The following is a 6,000-nucleotide window of genomic DNA, read 5'->3' as shown; positions in this document are numbered from 1 at the left end:
CTTCATTTAAGCCAATGAGATTTAGAACACTAGTATTAATTGTATTTGACATTAGTTCCAGCTTAATGGAAAATATGAATTTAATTAATGATTGTTTTTCCTTTTTTATTATGCTAATATCTACCACATATTAATATGGTAGGCACAGTGCTAGGAACCTTACTCCATCAGTGTCAGTGTTTTCATACTTAATGATGACCATCTAGAAGAAGACAATATATAATTTTCTGGCACACTGTAGGTGGGTGGGATTCAGCACACAATGCTTAACCTATTTCAAATTTAAATGTTATTTGATTACAAAAAATAAAATAAAATAAATGTTATATGATGACAAAAGACAGATACAGACATTCAGTTACAATTAAAAATTCTTTTAAATACCTCAAGTAAATAACAATAGCAGAAATAGCTTTTTAAAAAAAAACTATTTGATAACTTGAAACTTTTTTTAAATTGAGATAACATTGTATTAGTTTTTAATTTCAATTTTTAATTGACATAACATTGTATTAGTTTTAATGTGCAACAATTTTTTCCATAACAGAGGCAACATCTATGTAAGATTAATATTTCCAACCTTGTTAGTGTGTTTAGCTAAAAATTGGGGTTTTATTTTTTATAAGGCTGATTAATGAGATTGAAACCAAATAGCATTTATGATAAAGAAGTTGTATCTTTGTCTTCACATTAATTTTATGTTTTCTAGCATTACTTTTGTAAAATATGTAGTTTGTTTAGAAAACAACATGACACTCTGCTCAACCTAGTAAACCATTTGTCTCAAAAGTGATTCAGAAAGAATTAAGTGATTCAGTGATGCAGAATGGCGATTGCATATTCCTTTCTTATGCTAGATTTTGACTTTCACATCACTCTGCACTTGAATGTAAGGTAAAATAGGGATATAAATTGTGACAGAATTATATTAACACAATGGAGGAAGAGGTTGCCAAATATCAGAGAACTAGAATGAATTTTCAAATAGAAAGAAGCCAAGATGTATTATATTGGTAAAAAAGATGAACCACTCTTACATAATAAGAAAAGTCAAATATTTAGTGAATAAAAAATGAGTGAAATAATAAATAGAATCATAATAAATCAAGAATTAAAAAGCAGAAGGACATTTAAATGTTATATAGTTCAACTACCTACTTAATGACTGAAGTCTTTATATAACATCCTCATTATCATTATGTGAGCCTATACTGGGGAATATATTCAAATTTTGACTGCTTTACTGAAAATTGTTGTATTCGTTAGTTCTTTCATATTTACTGATTTTTTTCTTCTGTTGGCCTAAATTATATCATTGGAAATACTACAAAATTGCTGTCATTCTTCATTCATAGAACAATTGAACAACCATTTAAAAGAAATCATTGTGTTCTTTCATTCAGAACAATACATGCTAGTTCATTCAAATGTTACATATGTTAGTTCTAAGGGTAAGTGCCTTCACAATAATAGTAAGTCTTTTCAGCTCACACTCTATCTCATTTGAAAATTGAAAATGGTAATACCTATATAATCTGAAGAGTATACAATGGAAACCTGATTGTCACCTACTTAGTTCTAAATACCATGTTTCTTTTAATGAATGTGGAGAATTGATTGTTTTGGTTGTCATATCATGGATTGTCTCAAATGTTCATAATGTTAGTAATCATGAAAGTGTCATCATTTTTAAAATTATTTTAACTTCTCACAATTTTAGTCTCAACAAATTGTATCGACCATACAGTTCTAGTTAGTTTTGCAACCCAATAATTGAATAATATAATTATTCAATAATGAAATCCCATATCCTCATTTCATAGGGCAGAAAGATTATGATAAAGGCTAATTGGATGACCTGATCTTTGAAGCTTAAACATTAGAATTGTGTTGATGAATGGTCATATTTTTTAAAGTTTTTATTTAAATTCCCATTAGTTGACATACAGTATAATATTAGTTTCAGGTGTACAATATAGCAATTCAACACTTCCACACAACACCCAGTGCTCATCAAGTGCACTCCTTAATCCCCATCACCTTTTTACTCATCCCCTTACCCATCCCCTCTGGTAACCATCTTTTCATTCTCTCTAGTTAAGAGTCTGTTTCTTGATTTGTCTCTCTTTTTCCCTCTTTTTTCTCTTTCCTTATTTGTTTTGTTTCTTAAATTCCACGTATGAGTGGAAAGATATTGGAAACAGGCTTGATACAATGAAGAGCAGGCTGAAAGATGCAAAGGAATGAATTAGTGACCTAGAAGACAAAATAATCAAAATAATGAAGCTGAAGGAAAGACAGTAAGAAGAATCATGCAGCACGAGAATATACTTAGGGAACTTAGCAACTCTATCAAATTTAATAACATTCATATTATAGGAGTCCCAGAAGAAGAGAGAGAAAAAGGGGACAGAAAATTTATTTCAAGAAATAATAGCAGGAAACTTTTCTAATCTGAGAAGGGAAGCAGGCATTCAGATCCAGGAGATACAGAAAATTCCCATTAATATCAACCAAAGCAGGCCAATGCCAAGACATATAATTAAATTAGCAAAATATAGTGATAAAGAAAAAAAAAATCTAAAAGCAGCAAGACAAAAGAAGTCCTTAACTTACGAGGGAACATTCATGAAGTTAGCTGGAGATTTCTCAACAGACAGCAAGCCAGAAGGGAGCAGCATGATATATTCAAAGTGTTGCATGGCAAAAATCTGCAGTCAAGAATACTCTATCCAGCAAGGTTATCTTCAAAATAGAAGGACAGATGAAGAGTTTCCCAAACAAAAATGAAGGGAGTTTGTGACCACTAAACCAGGGTTGCATGAAATGCTAAAGGGGACTCTGAGTAGAAAGGAGAGACCAAAAGTGACAAAGACAAGAGAGGATCAGAGAAAATCTCTGAAAACAATGACAAAGCAAGTAATAAAATCACAGTAAATACATATCTATCAATAATTACTTTGAATGTAAATGGACTAAATGCTCCAATCAAAAGACATAGGGTGTCAGAACAGATTTTAAAAAAAAATTACTCACCTATATGTTACATACAGGACACTCATTTCAAATTTAAAGACACCTACAGATTGAAAGTGAGGGGATAGAGAAGAATTTGTCATGCAAATGAGTGTCACAATAAAGCTGGAGTAGCAACACTTGTATCAGACAAACTAGACTTTAAAACAAAGACTATAAGAGACAAGGGCATTATATAATAATTATAAAGAGGACAATCCAACAAGAAGATAGAACAATTGTAAATATTTTTGCACCCAATGCAAAATAACTAATTAATAACACAGTGCTAGTAGGGGTCTTTAACACCCCACTCACATCAATGGACTGATAATCTAAGCAGAAAATCAACAAGGAAACTGGCTTTGAATGACACACTGGACCAGATGGATTTAACAGATATGTTCAGCACATTCCTGCCCAAGAAAGCACAATACACATTCTTTTCAAGTGCATATGGAACATTCTTCAGAATAAGATGGACATATTATGTTACAAAACAGGCTTCAACAAGTACAAAAGATTAAAATCATACCTTGTACTTTTTCTGAACACAACTCTATGAAACTAGAGTCAACCACAAGAAAAAATTTGGAAAGACCACAACTACATGGAGATTAAACTATATGCTACTAAACAACGAATTATAATATTAATACATTTTCTTTATTGGTATGACTCAAAGTAAAGAAGAGGAAGAATAGATAAATTACATGTCACTTGTACAGGGTGTGACCTTTAACTTGCTGATACATCTGCTAACATCAAGACTGATATATTATGGGCTTATCACTGAGAATACCCATGATCATCCTCTAGAGTCTTCAAAAGGTAACTTCTGGCAAACTATATCTCTTTTGGCTAAAATAATGGCTAAAATATAATCAGAAACATAGACATAAACATGACAGCAATAAACATAATAATGATACCAATAACAAGTACTATCTTCAGTTGGTTGTGTAGAGGGCTTGACTCAGTTTTCTACTGTATTGTATTCTTTTATCTTGATTTTTTTTCTTTGAAATAGGAAATATAACTTGCTTTCTGGTTAACATCATATAGACATTACTGTCAATAAACTGATGTCCTTTAAACTTCACAGTTTTCCTAAACATTATAAGGCTTCCCTGAATTATTAATTTCATAATGTCCTAGCTACTTGTTCTATGTATTACAGCCCTTGTTAATATTCAATACTGGACTTAATAGTAATAAAGGAATTAAGATAAATTAAGATAAAGAGCATCAACCGTTCTAGGCAAGGCATGGACTGTCTTGAAGTTACCATAACTAGAATCGTCTTTGAGCTATTAAATAATAAAATATGTTCTTAGTCAATCCAGAAGTATTTGATTTTAGCGTGCTAACTTCCACTAATCAAACTCACAAGGTGCTGATAGATAAGATACACCACTAATTTATTTTTATACTGAAAAATATTAATACCAAGGTATTATGAAATAAAAAATAGCTTGAAATAAGTACTTAGCTAGGCATTACTAGAATATAACTAATATAAGACCTGTAACTTTTTCAATTTTATCAAAACACACCTGAGGCAAGATTTGGGTCATACTAACACAATCCTGTGCATGTACATAAAAATTCATAGAATGTGAGAAAGTTGAATTCCTATGTAAAAACCATAAGGAATATTCAACAATTTATTTTCATTTAAAAAGAGGTTGTTCTGTATTTCTATCTAGTCTTTAACTAATTTTTGGGAAATTTATTGCAGTTTGCTCTGGAATATTTTGAAGTCCTTTACATTTGTGTATGGTGGTGTTCGGTTGTGTTCATCACATATGCAGAGCATCTTTGTAATATCCTAAAATTATGTAGGGAGTAACAGCATAATCACCGAGGAATATTTAAAAATATGCATGTTCTTTATTCCAGATTGCAATAAGTGAGAATATAATCATCCCTGGGGTTACAGAAGATATGCATTTGTTTTGGGAAATCATTCACAGATTATTCCAGTTCCCTTTTTTCTCTCCAGTTGAAAACCGGTTACGTTGACTGAATTACAGAGCCTGAATGCCTACAGACTACATCATTTGTTCATTGCAGAGGAAAAAAAAAGTAGAAAAGGAAAGGAGGGAATGAGAGAAGGATGAAAGGAGAGGAGAGGAAGAGGGAAAGGGGGAGGGGAGGGAAGGATTGACAGGAGGAGGAAAGCAGAAGGAAGGGGTAAATTAGAGCAAGCAACTTGTTCTCACAACTTGAAAGTATTCAGCCGTCAATAAAAATAAATTTTGTACAGAGATATTGAAGAAGAGGAGAATTTAAAATAATTCCATATAATATATCTTATCTTTATTAAGTATTTCTGATTTTTTCAGATTATCACTGGAAGATTTATTTATTTAATGTAAATCTCTTCCTTTATATCACAAAGTACATTAACATGGCAGCTCTAGGTAAAGAAGAAAAGGAGCATTTTAGTTTCCTGGAAATCAGCCTTAACTTTGTATGATAAAAACAGCTAAAAATGCACAAACTATATTATTTCTTAAATAATCTGAGATATATATTTTCAGAAAGCTAAAAATAATAGAAACAACCATGAATCTTTATTTTGCCTATTTAGATACTCTATATCTCTATGACATAGTGTCCCTAAATAAAATAAAAATTATTTTGTGAATAATATGTTGGCAAACTGGAAGCCCCTGTGATATTAATGGATCTATCAGAAGTTCTACTAAAATTGTTTCTGATTTTAACAGCATCAATGTATAGTTAATAGAACTCTTCACATCTAAGTACATATCCAAAAAAGCTTCCAGCTTAAAATTCAGGTATCACCTGTATTAGTTTAGGATGTACATTGTTAATATTTAATTTTGCATTTGCAGCAGAGATATGCTGAGCTTTTTGGTATATATTTAGTTAAAGGAGTCAGCAAACCACAGACAGACACCTATCTTCTGGCTATATTTCTGTCTTCATTTCAGATTAGCTTTTCTCATATCAAAT

Source organism: Martes martes (genome assembly GCF_963455335.1).
Source record: "Martes martes genome assembly, chromosome: 2".
Lineage (NCBI taxonomy): Eukaryota > Metazoa > Chordata > Mammalia > Carnivora > Mustelidae > Martes > Martes martes.
This window is presented reverse-complemented; position numbering follows the sequence as displayed.